Source organism: Mustela lutreola, chromosome 10, assembly GCF_030435805.1.
Source record: "Mustela lutreola isolate mMusLut2 chromosome 10, mMusLut2.pri, whole genome shotgun sequence".
Lineage (NCBI taxonomy): Eukaryota > Metazoa > Chordata > Mammalia > Carnivora > Mustelidae > Mustela > Mustela lutreola.
The window spans coordinates 24901790-24924159 of NC_081299.1; the positions used below are offsets into that span (position 1 = coordinate 24901790).

Consider the following 22370-nt stretch of genomic DNA (forward strand, 5'->3'; position numbering starts at 1 on the left):
ATAATGATTATTTATTGAGCACCTACTACATGTCAGCACTGTAATAGATGCTTTACATGTACTCATAACCTCCCTTATGATGTAGGTGTTATTATCCCAGTTCTGTCAATGAGGAACTTATTTATGGAACTCATCTAAGGTCATCAGTGAAGTGGGTTCAAAACCAGGTCTGATTCCAAAGCCAGAGCTCTTCGCACCACACCCTCTGAGAATTCACCCATAATCTCACCTTGAGCCATTATTCAGTGACATTGGGCAAAGCCAAGGTCAGAGCATACTGGGTTTTCAGAAGTGCAAAGGAATTGAGACCACTGAATTTGATCTCTTTGTTAGTAAAATCTCTTAAATATATTTTTTAAAGATTTTATCTACTTATTTATTTATTTATTTATAGTGCGAGTGGGGGGTAGGGACAGAGAGAGAGGGGAAGAGAGAACCCCAAGCAGACTCCATGCTGAGTGCAGAGCCCAACACAACCTTGATCTCACAACCCTGAGATCATGACTTGAACCAAAATCAAGACACAGATGCTTAATCTATTGGGCCACCCAGACACCCCAGTGTCTATTAAATGTTTTGTACTTACACACTAATCTCCCTATATATAATATATACATAAAAGATAATATACATGAGTATCCACTGACCAGTTTAAGAAATCCAACACCACCATAATCTCCCTCGTTTTTCCTGTGTAGAAACTGAGGACCAGTTTTTGGGGAAGTGGCTCACTCAAGGAGATATGGCTCCTTTGACTCTCCTCCAGTATCATGGACATGGAAGGCACCCCAGTAGACCTACTGGACTGATTGTGTTGGGGATTTACTCAACCAGAGGGTTGAGTTTGCCCTGAGGTGAGCCCAGAAGCTAGGGTCCTGCCATAGGTCACTTTCTCGATGGTCTCCCAGTAGAAGGGAGCTTGGGATGGAGAGAAACAGAATTAGAAATGATGAAAAACAAACAAACAAACAAACCATGGACTGGGATGGTGGCACTCAAACTTTTTCTGCTATAGTTCCTCTCTTTGAACCCAAGCTTTCAGTGTTTACCCACTCCTGACTTCTTTTTGCCCCAAAGCTCTGGTCTTTAGGATGCAAAGTAGGTGTTCTGGAGTCTCAGTAAGAGATCTGTGGACTCTCCTCATATTAGAAAATCCAGACCTTTAAACTTTCAAAGCATCGAAGCTTCCAGCACTACACCACTATTCAATTTCCTTTTAATTCCTGCTCTTATGTCCTCCCTTCTCCTCCTAACTAGTTTCTTATTCCTTCCCCAGGCCACCTATCCCTGTGGACTCCCAGTGTGAACCACAGCCAAATTTGATTAACAGCCACCATCCGGAACTGGAAGCATGTTTTTCTCTGCGTTCCAGCTCACTTTGTGGCTTTGTGCGGCCAGCCCAGGCTCTGAAGGCTGTGATTCCCACTTTAGTTAATTCTCCTTTCCCAACCGCAAGGGGCCGCTTTGAACGACATGCCCACTGTACTCTGCTGGGATAGTGATCTTATTACAGGTCCCTGCTGCCCACAGGGCCTGAGACCAGCGGCCAGGGAAATGCTGAGGTTCTGCCCTCCCAGGAGCCACCAAATCTAGGGAACACTAGGCCTTTGTCCCGGGGGGTCAGGGAAATCCATTTGCAGCGGATTACAGCCGTGGCAGAGGTTCTAGGGAAGCGGAGGGGAAAGATACTAAAACCAGAGCTCTCCAAATCCTGAGCCTAAAGCCCTTAGGGTAAAGTGGGGTGGAGCCTTTCCTAATGGAATCGGAGACTGACAGGAAATGAGAGGTCTCGTCTGCCCCACAAAGGCTGCTGGTACTATCATTCCTGTAGGGGCTTGTGCCTGGAGAGTCTGAAAGGGTGATGCGGTGACTGTGTTCCTTTGCTCTGGCTCTGCCTCTCTTTGGTTGCTTCTCTGTTGGAGGTGTAAGTCAATAACAGCAAAGCGTTCAGGCTCTCTAGATGTAGGGGACCTGAGGGAGCCTGCCTTACACCTCTGAGCTGCTGCATTAACATAAATATTCTGATTTACACCAGCCTCATTATGCCTCTGGCAGCTGTCTCACCCTACTGATATGTTGGAAGCAATCCAAATGGATTCAGCTCAAATCGCTTCAAAAAGTTCCCTCTCTCTCCCCAGTCCTCTGTGGGATGCCTCCTTCAGAGTCTCTAGAAACCCAAGGAAATAAATGAAGGGTAACAAACACAGAAATGAAGGATGAGAAAATAAAATGGGACCTATAGTCCTAGCCATCAAAATAAAAGGATTTCATTGGTAAAGAGAACCACATAATTAAAATAAATTTTTTGAAATCTCATTGTTTTCTTCATATGTTCTAGAAAGGAAACTACAGAAAATGCTTCTCTAACAGGCGGGTGCTCCTTGGCTGAAGCACGTGAAGGGGAAAAGGAAGGATTTGATCTCTTTTAGAAGGAATGTGTGGGTAAGCCACGTTACGCAGATGGGACTCAGGTACAAGCATGAGTGTGTCTGGCCCCAGGCAGCTTTGGGCCCATTGCTTGAAGGCAGGGCAATCTCACAGCCCACACCTCTGCACCTCCAGAAGGCAGGGGTTGGCACTTCTGTGAAAGGGCCGGATAGCAAGTATTTTTGGCTTCGCAGGCCTACAGTTTTTGCCATGACAACTCAACTCTGCTATGCAAAAGCAGCCCTAGACAAGTCATAAGGGCTGTGTGGCTGTGTTCCAACAAACTGTTAGTCACCAGGAAAGGTGGTGGGCCACGATTGGGACGCAGGCTATAGTTTATAGGACCCCTGTTCTGCGGCAAACTCATTTTTATCCACCAGCCACATGGCTGGCAAGGTGCCTGTGGCATACTGGTTAACAGCACAGGCTTTCGTGTTCCTAAGACCTGGGTTCGAATTCCAACCCAGCAACACACCAGCTGTGTATCCTTGAGCAAGTTGGGTCATCTTTTGGGCCTCAATTTCCTCAGCAGTAAAATGAGATCAAATGTCCCTATGGGACCGTTACATGGATTACGGGAAGCATCCGTACGGTCCTGAGGACAATACTTAGCAAATAGGAAGCATGTGATACATGGCAAGGGTGCAAAACTGACTTGGAATTTGGAAGCAACTCCTTTCACCTCAGATAGTGAGGATCCCATAAGTTATTTCCCACCATTGGTCACAGGTCAGAGTTACACTTAAAAATCTCTTTATAAAGAACCATGGTCCATTTTACTTGTCTAAATCTTTCTCTCTCGCTCTCTCTTTTTTTTTTTTTTAAAGATTTTATTTATTTATTTGACAGAGAGAGATCACAAGTAGGCAGAGACGTTGGCAGAGAGGGAGGGAGAGACAGGCTCCCCAAGGAGCAGAAAGCCCGATGCGGGACTCGATCCCAGGACCCTGGGATCATGACCTGAGCCGAAGGCAGAGGCTCCAACCCACTGAGCCACCCAGGGGCCTCTCTTTTTTAAAGACATTTTAAAAGACACATTTCTTTTTTACTTGACAGACAGAGAGATCACAAGTAGGCAGAGAGGCAGGCAGAGAGAGAGGGGGAAGCAGGCTCCCTGCTGAGCAGAGAGCCTGATGTGGGGCTCGATCACAGGACCCTGAGATCATGACCTGAGCCGAAGGCAGAGGCTTAACCCACTGAGCCACCCAGGCGCCCCACATTTCTTTTTTAAAGGGTAGATTTTCCAGAAGGCTCTTGAGGAACATAAGATGTAAAGAAAGTCACTCTCTATATTGTGTCTCAAAATGTATGCCCTAGAATTTCAGCTTCCTAATTGTGTGACTGAGCAAGTTACAGGACGTCAGGCTTCAGTCTCAACCATAAATTGGGACAATAAGACCATCCTGAGGGGTGCCTGGGTGGCTCAGTGGGTTAAGAATCTGCCTTTGGCTCAGGTCATGATCCCAGGGTCCTGCGATCAGCCCCAGGTTGGGTGCCCTGAACAGCGGGGAGTCTGCTTCCCTCTCTCCCTCTAACTGCTGCTCACTTTGTTTCTGTTCTCTCTCTGTCAAATAAATGAATAAAATCTTTAAAAAAAAAAAATCCATCCCAGAGGGCTGTTGTATTGGATGAGCTAATCCATGTAAAGCAGTTAGAACCATGTCTGGCACTTAGCAAACACTTAATAAATGTGAGCTGTGATTATCATCCTCGTTATTATTGATATTTTTATTACGATTGACACTGCTAAAGGTTCTTCAAAAAAAACTTTTATTCCAGGGCCAAACAGAAATGCTATTCTACTGGCTGCCCAAAAGATGAACACGTACACAAACCTGGATCCCGTCATTCTGTTCACTTGGCACCTAGCTTTAAGACATTCATCTCTTTAATTTCCTACGTAGCTGTGACACGCAGGGTCCATGTCCTTTTGTCTCCAACTTAAATACTGCTTGTTATGCTGAATCGTGTCTCCTCAGAAAGCTAAGTCAGAGTTCTAACATCCAGTGTGTCCGAATATGAGCTCACTTGCAAAGAGGGTCGCTGTAGATGTGAGCGAGGTCAGAGTGGAGTAGAGAGGGCCCCTGCACCAATGTGACAGGTGTTCTTAGATGAGAATGACATGCAAAGAGACAGACATACACGGGGAATAGACAGCCATGTGAAGACGGGGGCAGAGACTGGAGTTAGGCTTTCTCAAGCCAAGGAAGGTCTTCAGAGGGGGCGTGGGCCTATGTACTCTGTGATCTCAGACTTCTGATCTCAACAGCTGTGAGACAATACATTTCTGTCATTTCAAGCCACCCGCTTTATAGCACGGTCTGGAAAGAGAGTAGGTTGGGGTAGGATTGAAGACTTCATTTCCAAAGGAAAAGATACTTTTATTTCCATCAATAACCTCAAAGTTCAATTTTTTGGGGGGGGTATCTAGTGACAGCGTAAATTCTTCTTTAGTAAATTCTTCCTTGTTTTTTTTTTTTTTCTTTAAGATTTTATTTGACAGACAGAGATCACAAGCAGGCAGAGAGGCAGGCAGAGAGAGGGCAGCAGGCTCCCCGATGAGCAGAGAGCCCGATGCAGGGCTTGATCTCAGGACCCTGGGATCATGACCTGAGCCGAAGGCAGAGGCTTTAACCCACTGAGCCACCCAGGGGCCCCTCTTCCTTGTTTTTTCTAAGTAGAGCTATGGATGCCTGGGATTTGTGCACAGAAATCTCAGGAGCCAAGGCTATAAAAGAAGACCTCTACAAAAATCTCTTCAAAGTTACAAACTTCTAGTTACAAAATAAATAAGATCTGGGGATACACTTCACAGCATGGTGACTACGGTTTATAATACTACACTGCCTATTTGAAAGTTGATAAGAGAGTGGACCTTAACATTTCTCACCCTAAGAAAAAGAATTTTGTAACTGTGTGATGATGGGTGTTAACTAGACTTCCTGTGATCATTTCGCGGTAGATATAAATGTCAAATCACTCTGCTGTACACCTGAAACTAATATAATGATGTTAATTATACCTCAGTAAGAACAAAACCTCTCCATCCTAAGCCTCTCCACAAAGCAGGCCTGAGTGTAAGCACACGCGCGCGCGCACGCACACACACACACACACCCTTTCCCTTTCTAGGACTCGCCATTCTCTGCCATCCCTCTTAGCCTTGAACTGGCCTGCTGTTCGGGTAAGCCAGCGTAGGCCAGTCTTTCCGCCACTGCTACTTCCCGACAAGCACAACTAAGTCAGGACAGGGATTATAGACAGCAGCCAGGCTTTCAAAATCATTGTTCAAGGGCATGGACGTTTGTCTATAAATCCTTAACTAGCCTTCTTTTCTCTTTCTCTTCTTGTTCTGCTCCTCCAACCTGGGACATGGTTCAGACCTACGGGGGCTGGTAGGTCTCACTTTATCAGTGGGGTGGGGTTCTTGGGGTTGGGAGTTTGCTCATTGTTAGGAACACCCGCTGAGAGCACCTTGGAAAAGCGGGGACTGCCCGGTTTTCCTGCTTCTACCTGGGTATGCTCCTCCCAGAACTTATTCCAAGAGTGTAGGCTTCTTCCTTAGAGTTTCCCTCTGTATGCTCTCTATGGGTTTTGGGAATGGGGTTTTATAGACTTTGAGGGATTATAAAGAGATAGACTGCCTGGGATAAAAGTCTTCGGTTACGAATACTTTTGTCCTATTTGTAAGTGATCTTTTACCACTAGGAGGCTAGTGGTCTCTGGCCTGGTCCTGGGAAAAAATTCTTGCCATTTATTGCTTAGGGCCAAGGGCTTTGTCTCATGTAGTCCTCACAATAACCCTAGAACACAGGGATTATTTCCTCATTTTTTCCCACAAGAAAAAACTGAGGTTCAGAAGGGTCCAGTAACTTCTCTGAGGCCGCAGAGCTAGCAGATGGCAGGTGTAGGAAACCAGGGCTGCGAGTCCCTGCATAAGAGGCAGAATTACTCGTGTTCACTCCGGTCTAGGCCCAGCTGGGCCAGTGAGTTCTTAGGAAGTTAACTTGGCTCCTGTTGCCTTGTGTCTGGTCTCACCAGAGCCTCTCAAGCAGGGAGGACAGTCCATGGCAAACCTGTCAACTCGGACTCTCCCGGGGCCTGCCCTGTCCCCTGGCAATCACATGGGGAGCGGTCACTGGGGCGTGTCTCATATCTGTAGGCCTTTCCTTTCAGAGGTATGTTTGGGTATCTTAGCTTCATATATGGCTGGTTCTGTCAGCGGTGTTTATAAAGTCATCTTCAAGTGTTTAATTGAAAAGGAATACCAAAGCAAAAGAAACACCCCACGGTCCTTTGGAGAGAAGAGGCAAAGGATGCCCACCTTTCCTGATTGCCCCCCCACCCCCCCACCCGCCCCTTATGCTGGGTGCGCTGTCAGGGAGGCGGCAGGATGTAGAAGCAGCAGGGGGATTTGTAATCAGAGAAGGCTGTTTGGATTCCCGACTCTGCCCCCATTGGGAGGATCTCAGGCAGGTTACTTTACCTCCCTTCGCCTCAGTTTCCTCATTTGCAAACAGTGAAAGGGACACAGATTTCTCAGAGTTATTGGGGAAAGCAAATAAGTGTGCAGCACAGACTAGGCCTTTTAAGAACGATCAGCCTCTCTAGGCCTGCTTGCAGCGCTGTTTTAAAGGAGGGATGACTGATGGGGAAGCGGGCTCTGAGCTGTAATCCGTCCAAGACCAAGTCCCAGTAACAGGGGAGTGCTGTGCAAGCGGAGCGGGGCAGACGAAAAATGGGGGCTTTGAATCCTTTGCAATTACATAATAAACTCTTAGTCCAGGCTCGATTGGAAGCTTTTCTCCTGAGTCCAAAAAGCCCTGTTCTCAAATCTCAGGAAGTTTCTTCCTAAGAAAAAAAAAAATAAGGGGGGGGGGGAAGCCTACCTCCAGGTGAATCTGAAGGAAGCGAAAACCAGAGCAGACGTCACCTTGTAGTGTACACGCGTGTGTGAGAGGGGTGTTCACACGTGTGTGCACTCGGGTACATAGGGGGAGGGAGAGAGGGGAAAGCGAGACCTATTCGCAGACTGAGCTCCTCTCACAACACCAGGCTCTGTGCAGTAAAAGTGCTTTAGAAATCTGGAGAGTAAACGATCACTACACATTGTTCTTGAAGCTGTTTTTCACACAACAATTGATTTACCGGTTCCCGAGGTGTTTGGGCCGACTACGGTACACTGTCCACTGGCATACAGCTTGAGATTTAAGCTTCCTTTCTCCACTCCCTCCTCCCACCCTCCCGTCCTCTCTTGGGGACAGTTCCCTCCTTGGGCCCTCCCTGCTTTGGCCCAGCCCACCATTTAGAAGACTCGGCCATTCCTAAGAGGCTTTCCCTTGCTCGCCTTCTGCCCTAGCAACTCGGCCTTGCAGCTGCTTCAGAGCTCTGGAATTACAAAGCAATTCCTGAGTCCCGCAGGCCCAGCTCTGGGGCCTTCTTTCCCTCATTTGTCCCAAATAATGGCCTCTAATTGCTATTAACATTCCTCTCTAGCAGAAACATACTGCACGTCTGTGGTCAGCCTATGATCTACTGTGACCACCAGCCCTCTGCTTCCTATTGCACTGGGAATATTGTGCTTTCTTCCATTTTATACCCAGAGGTTTGCTTTTCCTCTCGTGGCATGCCAGTTGGCTTGCAGGGAAACAACCTCAGTGGGGTAGATCGCCCTCCATCTTCCATTCTTTCCAGCCAAAGAGAACTTTGCCTTACATTCTTTGCTGATATTTACAAAACGTAGGTAACTAATTTTGATAGCCAGAAGAGGCAGAGGTAGGACTGCAGAGTGGAAATCGTAAGGAGATAGATTTCAACTCCACCGAGAAAAGAACTCACTAACAACTGGAGCTGGGAACAAGTGCAGCAGGCCATGCCAGGTGTGAGTATGCGACGTGGAAGGAGAGCTGTGCACAGCCGCTTCCCAGGAGGTGGAGGCGAGGGGTCAGAGGCGGAGCCACCACGCGGCAGGTGTGCTGAACGCAGTCTTGCCTCTAGGGCCTCTTTTAACACTGCTAGCATCTAATTCCATGAAAATCTTTTACTGGATGCCAGAAATCCACCTGAAAGTTTAGGTTTTTTGCCTATTTTTGAACTTTTCCCATTTATGAATGTTCTAAATGCTAATCTTGTTTGTCAAGCTACAGGACAGTGTCTAGATGGTTTTCACCATTCTGGTTACTAATGGAAAGAATAAACTCCATTCGTATGAACTTCCTGATTCTTATCATCTACTCGGATGGAGGAAACCACTGTTCTTATCTCATGGATGGGACAGCCACAGAATGGCTAAGTAGGAAAGCTGATCTCTTTCCGATTCCCAGAACGCTTAACTACCCAACTTGCTCACCCAACCACCATCCATCTCTCTGTCCTCTCCATGTTTATTGAACAATTATTATGTGCCTGGTACTGCGTGGAATAAAAAAATGACTCAGATACTGACTTCTTAAGGAGCTAATGGTTTAAGAGGAGAAATAAGAAAGATACATAAATAAATATAACAGGACTAGGGAAACTTTTTCTATGAAAGGCCAGATAGTAAAATAGTTCAGACTTTGCAGATCACATATGGCCTCTGTTGCATATTCTTATTTGATCCTTAACCATTACCCTACCCCACCCCGCAATATGTAAAAATGTAAGAGCCATTCTTGGTTCTGGGACCGTACATAAATGGCCTTTGTGCTGGATTTGGCTTGTGGACCCTCGTTTGCTGGCCTTTAAGCATGTAATAAGGTATAAAGTGATAACCTTTTGTTGAGCCAGAAGTTTCATTTGAAGTAGGTTTTTAAAGATGGGTTTGATTGACACTTTGGAAATGGGGAAGGGGTAAGCTAGGTGGAAGGAGCGCAATTACAAGTGAGCCCGTTTTCTCTTTTTAGAGCAGAGGTTTTCAAAGCATGGGCAGTATCACCTGGGAACTTATTACAAAGGCAAGTTTTCAGGTCCACAGTGGTTCTCAAACTTTGGCATCTGTGAGAATCACCTGGAGGGTTTGGAAAACAGATTCCTGGGCCCCACCCCCAGATTTCTGATGCTGCTAGTCCAGGGACCGTACTCTGAGAACAATAGTCTCAAGGAATATCTTGTTCTGTCTGCATAGAGGGCACAGATGCTTTGCAGAGCACCTGGTTCATTCCACTTAGTGCCTGGACTCAGAAAGGGGCTCAGAGCCACTGGAGATCGGGTGACAGCTCTTTCCCCCCCATAGCAGGAGCCCTGAGTCTTGTTAGGCTCATGCACTGGAGGCAGCAAGTGCTTGTGGGGGGCTGTGCGGTTAGGTTATTTCTGTCTGGATCTTGGTTATTGGCATACATTCTCGTTTGCTCCTGATACATTTCTGTATTTTTGCCACTGCGATAAAATGGTCCTCTTGGCATTATTTTGAGGACTACCTCCTTTGACCAGTTTTAAAAAAAAAGAAGAGGAAGAGGGTGTTTCTATTTTAGCATTTAGATTAAATGACTTCTATAAAGTCAGATGTGGGGCTCAGAGAGGCTGGTCTGAGGAGGGGGAAGCCAGAGAGTACACAGAGGAATCTCAGAGGAGGCTACGGGAAAGCAGACACGGGAGGAGTCATTAATCTGGGAGACAATGAATGGCAAAAGGCAATTAGCTTGCCTGGGGTTGTAGCAAGCCAATGAAGTATGCAGTATGGCAACTGAGGGTCTAGTGTAAGGGCAGGGTCATTGCTAGGGAACTCAAAAGGAGGATAAGATAAGGGAGGTCAGGGGGTGGGAAAGCCATCTGGGGCTGGCGGGAAGGGAAAGGAAATCCCTCACGGTCTCCATGGATATTATTAGCCAGTGGAAGTGTCCAGGTGTAGCCATATACTTGTCAGGGTACCACATGCTGTTACGCTGGGAGACAACCTTGAAAATGAACCAGGTGCTTCAGTGCATGTGCACACACACCAATGCACACGCACCACACACCTGCGTGCACACACGTGTGCACAGACACACAGACACAAACGCTCTCTTTACATTCCTCTTCAGCCACCTGCCCCGTCTAGCGGGGTGGAACGGTAGGCTGAGGACCGCCCGGCTGAATAACGGGAGGACCACACGCCTGAACGCTGACGGAGTTTCAGCAGACACAATTGTGAACTTCATTCAGTTTATGGGGCTTCCTTCCACATTGTAAAGCATGCTTGCTTTTTTCTCCGTCCCACGCCTCATTCACATGCGCATTCTCACGCTCTGCTCCTTGCGGGCGCTCAATAGCCACGCTAATGGATTCTTCTCTGCCTACACACGTTCTCGAGACACATTCATTTATTCATCCTCACTTGGAGTCATTTTCATATATTAAACACTACATCCTGCTTCTAAAAATCACTTCAAATGTCAAAGTTGCTTCCATAGCTTCTGCTCCTGCTGTCTGCAGAAACTGCTAGCTTTGTCATTCTTATAAAAAAAAAAGAAGAGGAACCAATATTGGCCTGACTGAGTAAAGAGCCCAACCCAAAGCAGATTGTCCTACCGTGGGATGCAGGTTTGTGGCTGTGGTGTCCCCGCCTTCAAGACCATCCCATTTATCTCTCTTTGTTTCACTCCCTCTCTCTTCCTGCACAACGCTGCAATCACACACATACTCCGGGTTGGAAAAAAAAAGGACAGCCTAATTTCCTGATGATTATGTTGTTACCTAGCAACAGCCAATCAGGGGCTGGGCTTTTTGCCTGCAGTATTTCATGCAAATAGTTTGGAGAAATTGCAGGGTAACCCAGCCTGCTTAGTCTGTCTTCTCAGGGGACACATTACAGAATAAAACCAACCCAAAAGGGGACTATTGAAGTCAGGCACATGCTGCAGATAGCAGGCCATCTGATCTCTTTCCTTCGTCCCCTCTCTGTTGTACCCCCTAACAAAAGCCTGCAGGTTCCACAGACAGACACTCAGGGAGGCCAAAAAGTTGAAAAGAGGCTCACGAGCCACCATCCTTTACCCTGGATTTCTGTCCTTAATAACTACAACTCAGAGCAACCTCTAATATTCTGGAAACTATACCGTCCTGGGAAGGTGAGGAATACCACATTCTCAGTAGCTCAGTCAGGGGAGGGCATGAAGGAGAATCCTCCACAGCCCTCCTGTCCAGAAAAGAGCTAAAACCTAGCACTTCTAGCCTGATTTAAGAGCCTCATCTACATCCACGCTGGCTGATCTATCAGGAGAAAACCCATTGTTTACAATAGCACTCTCCCTGGTGCCAACTGGCAAATCCTCATCCAAATGTTTGAACAATGAGAGAAGCCACATCACTCATAAGACCCCTTCAAGAGATGTTTCTATGCTTGTTTTCCCAACAAGTACCGAGCATTTGATGTAAAATGCTATCAGGAGCCATGATACTGACTTTGGGTAAGGTCCAGGGGCTGGATCACGCAGATCTGGACTGGAATAAAAAGTGTAGTCGGAAGACAGTGTCCAGGTCTGTCCCCTCTGGGAGAGTGGGCCAGGCTTCAGATGGTAGGAATCAGATTTCAGTAGTTCGTTTCGTTGTTGTTGACTCAATGCTCAGTAATCCAGCGTGAAGGCAAGAAAAGACTGTGACCTCAGCTGCTGGATAGCTCCTCACGGTGCCCCTATTGCGGACTTTAGCAGGCCGTCTTGGGAAGGTGTGTTGTTGGCTATACAGGGACAGTGCATAGAAATTTCGATCAGCCCGTCACCACAAGGATGGAAAAAGAGTTCAAATTCCCTATCTTGTTGAGTTGTAGCTTCTACATATTTGCTAAGATGGAGATGATCATACTCCAATCATTATACAAAGGTGGTGACAGCTCTCCAATATTTGACACTCACAGCCTTACCACTGAAAGCCATATTACAGAACACGCCCCCCAAACAAACAATGCCCCCCCAAAACCTGTCAATGTGCCTTTGTTCAGAAAGGCAGAGTTAAAGAACTCCATGCATCTGTAGGGTTGGATAACTCTTCCCACCTTGGTTTATAGTAATTTCAGAAAATTCTTTGAGTCAGGCACTTTTATCCCTATAACCTTGGAATACATATCATAAACCCCATTTTACAGAAGAGGAAACTGATGAGTGACTTGCTCAAGCTGTATAGTTATAAAGTGGCAAAGCTGGGATTAAAAAGCAATGTCCAAATCATGCCTGATCATGCCCAGGTCTTTATAGCAAAAACATAGAGGGAAAAAGGTCAGCAACAGAAAGATACCTTTCAAAATTAAAAAAAAAAAAAAAAGGATTTTTTTTTGCATTTATTATAGGTACCCAAAGTTATTTCAAATGGTGTTTACTGCTAAACCTTCAGTGACTCCTATCTCTTTTTTGCACATTTGAACCACCAGATAAGCATGTAAGAAATAGGTATGCCTGAGTCCCACTCCATACCAATAAATTAAGAATTTCTGGGGGTTACAGGGGAGGCAGTTTTTTTTTTTTTTTGTTTAAGAGAGAGCAAGCAAGAGGTGGAGAGAAGCAGAGGGTGAGAGAGAGAACCATAAGCAGGCTCCTCACCCAGTGTGGAGCCCAATGCAGACTCGATCTTATAAGCCTGCGATCATGACCTGAGCCCAAATCAAGAGTTGGATACTTAACGGACTGAGCCACCCAGATGCCCTGGCAGTGTTTTTATTTTTATTTTATTTTTCTAAAAGATTTTATTTATTTACTTATTTATTTGACAGACAGAGATCACAAGTAGGCAGAGAGGCAGGCAGAGAGAGAGAGGGAAGCAGGCTCCCTGCTGAGCAGAGAGCCTGATGTGGGTCTTGATCTCAGGATCATGGGATCATGACCTGAGCTGAAGGCAGAGGCTTCAACCCACTGAGCCACCCAGGCGTCCCGCTGGCAGTGTTTTTAAAGAGCTTCCTAGGAATAGCATGGCACTTTGGAAAATGGTCTGCTAGTTTCTTATGTAACTGAATATACATCTACCTCCATTCCTAGGAATTTTTTGAAGCAAAATAAAAACACATGTCCACAAAAAGACTTGTACAAACATGTTGCTCGCAGCTTTATTCATACTAGCTAAAAAAATTGTGGTATATTCATACTATAGACTACTATGCAGCAATAAAAAGGAATAAACAATTGATGTTGGCAACAAAAACAGACAAATCTCAAAAATAATATGCTGATGTCCACAATAGCCAAACTACGGAAAGAACCTAGATGTCCATCAACAGATGAATGGATAAAGATGTGGTATATATATACAATGGAATATTATGCAGCCATCAATAAAATGAAATCTTGGGGCGCCTGGGTGGCTCAGAGGGTTAAGCCTCTGCCTTCGGCTCAGGTCATGATCTCGGGTCCTGGGATCGAGCCCCGCATTGGGCTCTCTGCTCAGTGGGGAGCCTGCTTCCTCCTCTCTCTCTGCCTGCCTCTCTGCTTACCTGTGATCTCTGTCTGTCAAATAAATAAAATCTTTAAAAAAAAAAAAGAAAATGAAATCTTGCCATTTGCAACGATGTGGATGAAACTAGGGGGTATTATGCTGAGCGAAATAAGTTAATCAGAGAAAGACAAATATCATATGATCTCCCTGATATGAGGAATTTGAGAGGCAGGGTAGGGAAGTTGTGAGGGGAAGGGAGGAAAAAAATGGAACAAGATGGAACTGGGGAGGGAGACAAGCCATAAGAGACTCTTGATCTCAGGAAACAAACTGAGGGTTGCTGGGAGTGAGGGGAAGGGATAGGGTGGCTAGGTGATGAACACTGGGGAGGGTATGTGATATGGAGTGCTGTGAAATGTGTAAGCCTGGTGATTCACAGACCTGTACTCCTGAAGCAAATAGTACACTATATGTTAATTAAAAAAAAAAAGATCAAAAAATGGTATGCTGGATGACAAAACAAAAAACAAACAAACCCTTATGCAAGAGTACAATCGGAGCGGTTCCACTTATATGATGTTCTAGGAACAGGAAAAATTAAGAAAAATCAGAGTGATGGTTGTCTCTGCAAGTGGGGGGTGGGAGTGGGGGTAGGGAGTGACTGGAGAGGGGGCGTGAGGGAACTCCTGGTGAGGGCAGTGTTCCAGAGACCGAGAGTTGTTTTACATGGCTGTGCTCATTTGTCAAAACTCACAAATGGTGTACTTCAGATTTGTGCCTTTCACTGTTAGTCAGTTTTACCTCAAAAAAAAAAAAAAAAAAAAGAAAAGAAACAAATACTGAACTCTAATGACATGCATGCTAAAGTACTTAGGGGTGAAATATACTGATGCTTGCAACCACTCTGAAATGTGTGACAAGACGTAAGATGGACTGAGGAGTGGACAGATGGATGGCGAGTTGGACAGATACATGATAAGGCACGTATGGCCCACTATTAATTGTAGAATCTAAATACATGTAATGTGCACTGGGTAATTTTTTTCAACTTTTTGGCATATTTAAAATTTTTCAGAATGAAATTTGGGGGGAAGCTCCCCATGTGATTCCAATGAGCAGACATGGGGATAAAAGATAAATTTCAATTCTCTTAGTTCACAAGGATGAATGAATAATGAATGATGTGCCCCGAATTTCCAGAGTTGATTGTAATCATAACCTCCCACCCCCAACACACACATGAAAGAAAAGAAAAACAGTCAGAATTCCTGGAATAAATATCCAGGTTGCAACAAGATGTCTAGGGTCAGGCAAAACCTTGCAGAGACACTAGGCCCACTTCCCACTGGACTCACGTAGGACACCTCACTCAACGTACGGTCTGATGGGACAAAATACTTGTAATCAGGACAGGTCTGGAAAATCTGGGCAATGTTATATTTATGCTCTAGAACTAAAAACTGTAAACCAGCCTCAGCCAGTATGAGGGGAAAGTGCTACTTACCACTCTGTCTATGGCTTAAAAGCTCTTAGTTAGCCCCTGACCCCCTTCCAGGGCTTACACCTCTGATCTTCTCAGACTCTGTAATTTCTGTAGCTCCACTTCCCCCTGGCGGCCCGCAGATCCACAGGGAGAGCGGGGTCAGGTATTTAGGGAGGAAGAAGCTGGTGTGGGGTGTCCCAAGGGAACTGAGTGGACAGCTGACTCCAGCAGGGTGGGGAGAGAGCGACGGAGGACAGAAGGGAAATAGTGCTGTCAAGTGTAATATGGAGGGAGCCCCTAGTCCCTGAGCTGCCCCATTTATTCTGCATAATTGCTTCATTTCCACTGGCAGTGTATCTCAAAATGAATTTCATTACTGGTGCCTTGGATATCATATTGATTACCAGTTTCATCGATTCTTATCTTGCTAATTAGCATATAAATTAGCCATTTGGGGGAAGCATTAGGCAAAATTGAATTTTCTCCTTAATCTTCTTTCAGAAGGTAAATGAAAATGGATGTGGCCTATGAAGGCCCATGGCCTTCCTATGACACAATCTACGTGTTTTCACAGCCGAGGAACCCTCTTGTTGAGGGATGGAGGAGATTCATGGAAGAAGCTGTCCTACCCCATCTTACTGCAGTCAGAACCCCTTAAGAGTTATCAAGAGAATCTGAGACTGAGGATAAGTCTGTAAGTGGAGATGTGTTTCTCTGAGCTGATAGCCAGCAGCGTCTGTCTCCCACATACACACAAGAGAAGGTTCCGTGATGCAGTAATCCCTGTGGTGTCCTCTCCCAAGCCTGGAACCCAAAACACCATTCTGCTCTCTGGTTGGGCGGCAAGACGAGGGCTCTGGGGCCAGATGGTCTGGATCTGGCTGGGAATGCCTCCTCTGCCAGCTGTGTAATCTTAACATCTCTAAGGCTTAGCGCCCTAATCTGTAAAATGGGGACAATCACTGCACTGACTTCACTGAGTAGCTGTGAGGAGTGAGAGAGAGAGGCTCAGCCCGGCACGTGGCACACAGGAGAGCTCACAGAATGTTAGCATTCTCCAGCAGAGAAGAATCTTGGGAAACTGGACATCAAGGGTTCTCCAGAGGGAGCTGCTCAGCATCAAAGTAATCCTTACTCCAAACTCCCAGGTGCTCAGTCCCTAGAACAGTCCTTTGTCCCGTAGTCACAGACCATTAGTCATGCCATCTCAGTCCTTAGGATCTTGGTAGGCTCACATCACCAGAGCAGGTTGAAAATGAAGAATCCTGGGCCCATCCTGAGGCGGGATACAACTGGCATCTTTATTGTAACAAGATTCCCAGGTGTTTCATATGCATATTCCAGGCAATTCTTATCATATCAAAATTTGAAAAGCCCTGTTTCAAGTCATCCCAGCTGTGGACTGAAAGTCTGCATTCCTCCCCACATTCCTAAGCTGCAACCCTACCCCCCAGTGTGTTGGCCTTAGGAGGTGGGGCCTGGAGACGGTGAGTAGGGTTACATGGTTGTGAGGGTGCGGTCTTGAGAAACAGGATTAGCGCCCTTCTAAGAGCTAGCAAGAGCTTGCCTCCCCTGCTTGGCTCCCTGCCTTGGAAGGATGCCACCCAGTTGGCTGCCTGTAATCCAGAGAGGGCTCTCATCAGCCCTGAAGACCCCCTGGCACCTTGACTTCAGACTTCCAGCCTCCAAAACTCTAAGAAATAAATTCTGGTCCTTTCTAAGCCACCAGTTTATGCCATTTTGTTGGAGTGGCCCAGGCTAAGACATCCCCTTCGTTAAAGTCTTGCACAGTCAGAGAAGAAAGGGCCTTGGAGATTAGCTGCTCAAATACGGCAGCTCAGGGAGTTAAGGTAAGTCACCTAGACTCACTCAGTCCATGGTAGAGCCTGGATGAAGCTTTCGGTTCCCCCATGCTAAGGCTAGCCCAGGTTCTGCAGGGCCTTCCTGAGGCTGGGGGGTTCTGCTCCCTCCCCTTGCAGTGGCCTCAGTGGTGGGCTTTTCCCCCCAGCCTGAGCTGCATCCATAATGAGCTCTGGAAGGAGGAACTCTGTTGGACTTCATTGGGAGCTGTGAGGCCCGGTTACTCAGATGACCTCACTGGAGGAAACCGATATGATGGAGGGGTATACGGAAGAGCGTTCTTCTCACCCTTGATAACCTCTGCAGACTCCTGCCCTCAGAACTGCAGATGCCTCAGGTAAGGACCCACGGGAGCCACTTGCGCTGACGCCCCACAGAGGGTACCTAGGTGGCCCGGGGCAGGGGTGGGCAGCTGGGAGACGGGGTGGGAGGAGGCCCGTTTTCCACTCGATACTCTTTTCTTTACCATTTTGTTCCCTATGCATGTAAAACATATTCAGAAATTGGTTAGTTAATAATAATTTTAAAAAAGAATGCCTCAGATAGAAAAGCCATGAAAAACAATAGCCCATCTGGCCCTGCCATTACGTCATCTACCCCACTTACAACTGTCCTGCTTTCTCTCTCTCTCTCCTCCTGGAACCTGCAAGGTTCAGCCTCGGGGAGAGCTGGAACACAGAGCGGTGCACGGATTCTGAGGCCAGCCTGGAGACACGCACTCTGATCTCGCCTCGGGGCTGTGAGCAAGATTACCTTTTATCCCCATTAGCTTGTGAAGTGATTTGCCCACTATTAAATGCTACTAAGTAAGTGTAATTACGCTTTAAACCCACCTCTGCCCCGCTAAGTCTTGGCAAGAGGAAGGAGAGGACTTGCCTCCAATGGGGTTTTCACTAGATTTGTATTAACCAGGCAAAATGAAGGGGACAAAGCTTGTTATGAATGTAATACACACAGTCTCGTCCCGTTGTTGTGAATTACGTGTTACTGGATGTAGAACTAGATAGGAGGATATGTACCAAAATGTTAATAATAATGGCTGCTTGGGTGGTCTGGTCACTGCTAATGTTTATTTTCTTGTTCGTGCTTTATTTTCCAAATTGTCTGTATTTTTTAAATTATCTGGGCTGAGACATCACAATATTCTCAGCATAAAAGAGAAGTGAAAAATGAAAACCTCAGGGAAAGGGTGCTCATTCTCCATCTGAACAAGTCCTGGTCATTCAGAAGCTGGTGGTGTAGGTCTGTCCGCATTGGCCCACAGCATCCAGACACCTGCTGAACTGGGGCTTGGCCATTCCTGGTGCCCTCAATACATATTCCAACGGGTCCAGGGAATATTTGGTATTTTACAGAGCTAGAAAGCATACAAAGGTGGGAGGCATCAGACTCCTAGGATCAATTCCAGCAGAGTACAACCCCTGACCCAGATAGTGACCACAGAGTGTTCCTGGGGCAAGTCACTCAGTACAGTTCACTTCACTTAGTGCTGCTGGGAAGGTAGGTGGAAAAGATGTGGTTTCTGTCTTCAAGGGCTTTGACGATCTTGTAAGGATGACAGACATAGGTATAAGGAACTAGTTCTGCCACAGATGTACAAAGGGAACAGTTGGAGCCAAGCAGTGTAGGGCAGTGACTTTGGGGTTACCCAGACCTGGATGGGACACACCTCTGCCATCCACTGTCCACGTGACCTAGGACCGTGTGCTGTACCTCGCTGAGCCACTGTTTCCTCATCTCTAAAAGGGAGATGGCAGCCCTTGAGGTGGAGCTGTGGGGAACAGGCGGGGGGCCTGGGAGGTGTGGCACATACAGTAGGCACTCACAAAGGGTACTGCTATTATTCCTATTTTGGACACTGAGCTGACAAGGGCCATGGGGGACCACACCATAGTCACACTACCATTACCACTGTCCCCATTTGGAAAAGTTCCATGGAGCCATATGATTATAGGTGAATGGATACAGAAAGGCTCAGTTATTGGCTCCAAGTTTTCCTGGATGATGTCATACAAACAGGCCAATCTCTTTCTTTGCTGTAATGGCCTTAAACATGGCTGCCTTTGGAGATGTGTAGGGGCCTGCTTAGCCTTGGAACCACTTTCCTGTTTTCTCAGTCTTATAAGGGCCAATGGGTGGCTTATGTCTTAGGGTTGTAACTCAGTTCACTCTTTTTGAAATTTTCATAGCAAGGCCTCTCTACCAGTCATTGAATTTGGCAAAGAAGCAGTCAAAGTAAGATCTGGTCTTAAAAGTGAGAGGAGGAGCCTTTGCAGATTTGTTTATAAGTGATTGATACAATTCAATTTTTTTGAGGAGGAGTTTTCCAAGGGCTGTGTGTGGGTTAGAACGAGCTGTGGAAACATAGGAAGAACGTGTGCGGGCGTTATATCGCGGTGTGAACAGAAGGTTGGGAAAGTCTGGACCCACATGCTGGGTGTGAATTTCCTTAGGAAAGGCAGCGCAGCTGGTGTGTTTCAGGAGGAAACCCCATTTAGGGTAGGGCACTCTGCGTATCTGGCAGCTACCTGTCCAGTTTCACCTCTCGCTGTTCTTTTGTATTCTGATGGCTTCCCCCTCGGTCAGGTCCTCCTCATAATGTGGCTGGGTTCCTGTTTTCCCTCTGTCTAATGTCCCTTCTCCTCTAATTCATCATGCCCAGCCCCATTGGTTTGAGATGTCTATATAAATTTATATTTTCTACTGACTTTTCAGCCCACTTCCTTCAATACATTTATAGTTAAATTTCAGGAAGGAATTCATGCTATTTCATGTGAGTTACTGCCTTGTCATGGATGTCGGCCCCACCCATCCCAAATCCCTATGCATTCATTCAACAGAGTACTGAACATCAACCATGTACCAGGGGTCGATATAGCAGTGGGATACTGCAGATACTTCCTTGTGGGGTGTACATTCCAGCTGGGGGAGACAGAAAACGAGTATCTAGCAGAGTTAAATGTCTCAGAGTAACGCAAAGTAGGATCAAGGGGACAGGATTCCTGGATGGGGTAGGGAAGGTTGTTATTATATAGGGAAGGACTTTTTAAGGGACATTTGAGCAGAAACCTGATAGAAATGAGGAAGAAAGTGAGCCATGTAGCTATCTGGAGGAAGGGCATCCCAAACACAGAGAAGAATTACTTTGTGCAAAGGCCCTAAGGTGAGGTGATGATTCATGTGTTCAAAGAAGAGTAAAGTTAAAAAAAAGAAAAAAAAAGGAAAGCCCCAGTGCAGCTGAGGATGGGGTGAGAGGGTCTCAGCTGAGCGGAGTGTGGTATAGTACAGACTGAGACATGTGGGCCAGTGGTTCTCAGTGAGGGTGATTTTACCCTCTATGGGACATAGGGCAACATCTGTAGGTATTTTTGGCTTTCACGACTGGAGGCTGGGGTGCTACCGGCACCCCATGGGTAGAAGCCTGGGGTGCTGCTCAGTATATGCTGTACACAGGCTACTCCTCCATAAAGAATTACCTGGCCCGAAGGTCAGCAGTGTCAGGGTTGAGGAACACGGATACAGGGCCCTGTAGACCAGTGCAGGGCCTTTGGATTTTACTCCAAGTAAGCAGGGAAGCGATTAGGGGCTGGGGGCAAAGGAGTGACAGGGTCTCAGCTACGTTTTTAAAGTCTCACTCTGGTCGCTGCATGGAGAGCAGACTGGAGAGGGGCTGGTGCCCCAAGAATAGGCACATCATGCTTGAAGGGAAGAACAATGCTGGGAGAATTGCCCTATCAGGTATCAAGCTACAGTAACTTAAAAAATATGATATTAGCTCTGGGATAAACCTTGTTCTTGAGAACCAATTGCTAGCATCTCTTACCAACTTCGCATTCTGTGACATCACGTTGGTAGCTTGCACCTGGTCACAGTGGGAGTATTTATAACATACAAATCGGCAATGCTACAGATCAGGTCTTTTTGCGTGTTTTGGAGAGGTGAGAGTAGAGCTGGTTGTGAAATATCTACCAGCATACCATTGAGTGAAAGCAAACAGAGATTCCCCAAACAGATCCACACATTTGTGAACTGCTGTTATATGACAGATGGGTCTATCAGGTCAATCAAGAAGGGATGGACATGTCATGAAATAGTCCTGGGAAAATCAGGTATTTATATGGGAAAAAACCCAAACAAACCCCAAATTGATTCCCTACCTCCCACCAAACCCACAAATCAATTTTATTTTTTTATTTATTTTTTTTTTTTTAAAGATTTTATTTATTTATTTGACAGAGAGAAATTACAAGTAAGCAGAGAGGCAGGCAGAGAGAGGAGGAAGCAGGCTCCCTGCTGAGCAGAGAGCCCGATGCGGGACTCGATCCCAGGACCCTGAGATCATGACCTGAGCCGAAGGCAGCGGCTTAACCCACTGAGCCACCCAGGCGCCCCCCACAAATCAATTTTAATTAAATATTTAGGTGGAAAAGGCAAAAATACAAGACTTTTAGAAGTAAATGTGGGAGAAAGCCATTATGACTTCAGAATAGGAAAAGACTTTTAAATAAGAGAAGACTGATAAAATTTGACTACATTAAAATAAAAAACTTCTGTTGATTAAAAGGCATCATAAAGAAAGTGAAATTCAAGACTTCCCCAGAAAACAATGTTTTCAACACACATAAGTAAAAAAGAATTTCATCTAAAATATTAAAAAAATCTATGAATCAATAAGAAAAAGATACAAAAGAAAAAATGGTCAATAGACTTGAATTGGATTTTCTCTTTTGTGAAATAGTACATGGCCCATAAACATATAAAATTTTTCTTCCTTATTTAATATCCACGGAAATGCAAATTAGAACTACAGTGAGATAAAATTTCATACTCATCAGATCAAGCAGTTTTAGAGTTTGCCAACATCAAACACTAGGGAGGATCTGGAGCAATGGTAACTCTCCTGAGAAGGCAGGAGCATAAATTCATATAACCACAACAGTCTGTACTTCACAAATACTCCATACTCCATGCCCCAGAAATTCTACTTCTATGTATGCACCCATCCTAGAAAATCTCTTACATAAGTTCATAAGGTGACATGTATGATGGTGCTCATGGCAGTGTTGTTTGTTACTGCAAAAACTGGAAATGTTGGGGCACCTGGGTGGCTCAGCGGGTTAAGCCACTGCCTTTGGCTCAGGTCATGAACTCTGAATCCTCAGATCGAGCTCCACATCAGGCTCTCTGCCCGGCGGGGAGCCTGCTTCCTCCTCTCTCTCTGCCTGCTTGTAATCTCTCTCAATAAATCTCTCTAAAATAAATAAGTAAAATCTTTAAAAAAAAA

General features: G+C 45.9%; 1 protein-coding gene and 1 long non-coding RNA gene across 3 annotated transcripts in view; one reads left to right on the forward strand and one right to left on the reverse strand.

Moving 5' to 3' along the window:
* LOC131810394 (uncharacterized) overlaps window positions 1-18885 on the forward strand; it is a 29086-nt gene extending 10201 nt beyond the window's left edge. Inside the window, exons 2-3 of the long non-coding RNA XR_009345566.1 lie at window positions 17235-17423; window positions 17737-18885. This is a non-coding gene — a long non-coding RNA (uncharacterized LOC131810394). The remainder of the gene's footprint in view (window positions 1-17234; window positions 17424-17736) is intronic.
* Window positions 1-22370, reverse strand: part of PHC2 (polyhomeotic homolog 2) — a 112751-nt gene that overhangs the window by 59903 nt on the left and 30478 nt on the right. The gene's annotated exons all lie outside the window — the stretch shown is intronic.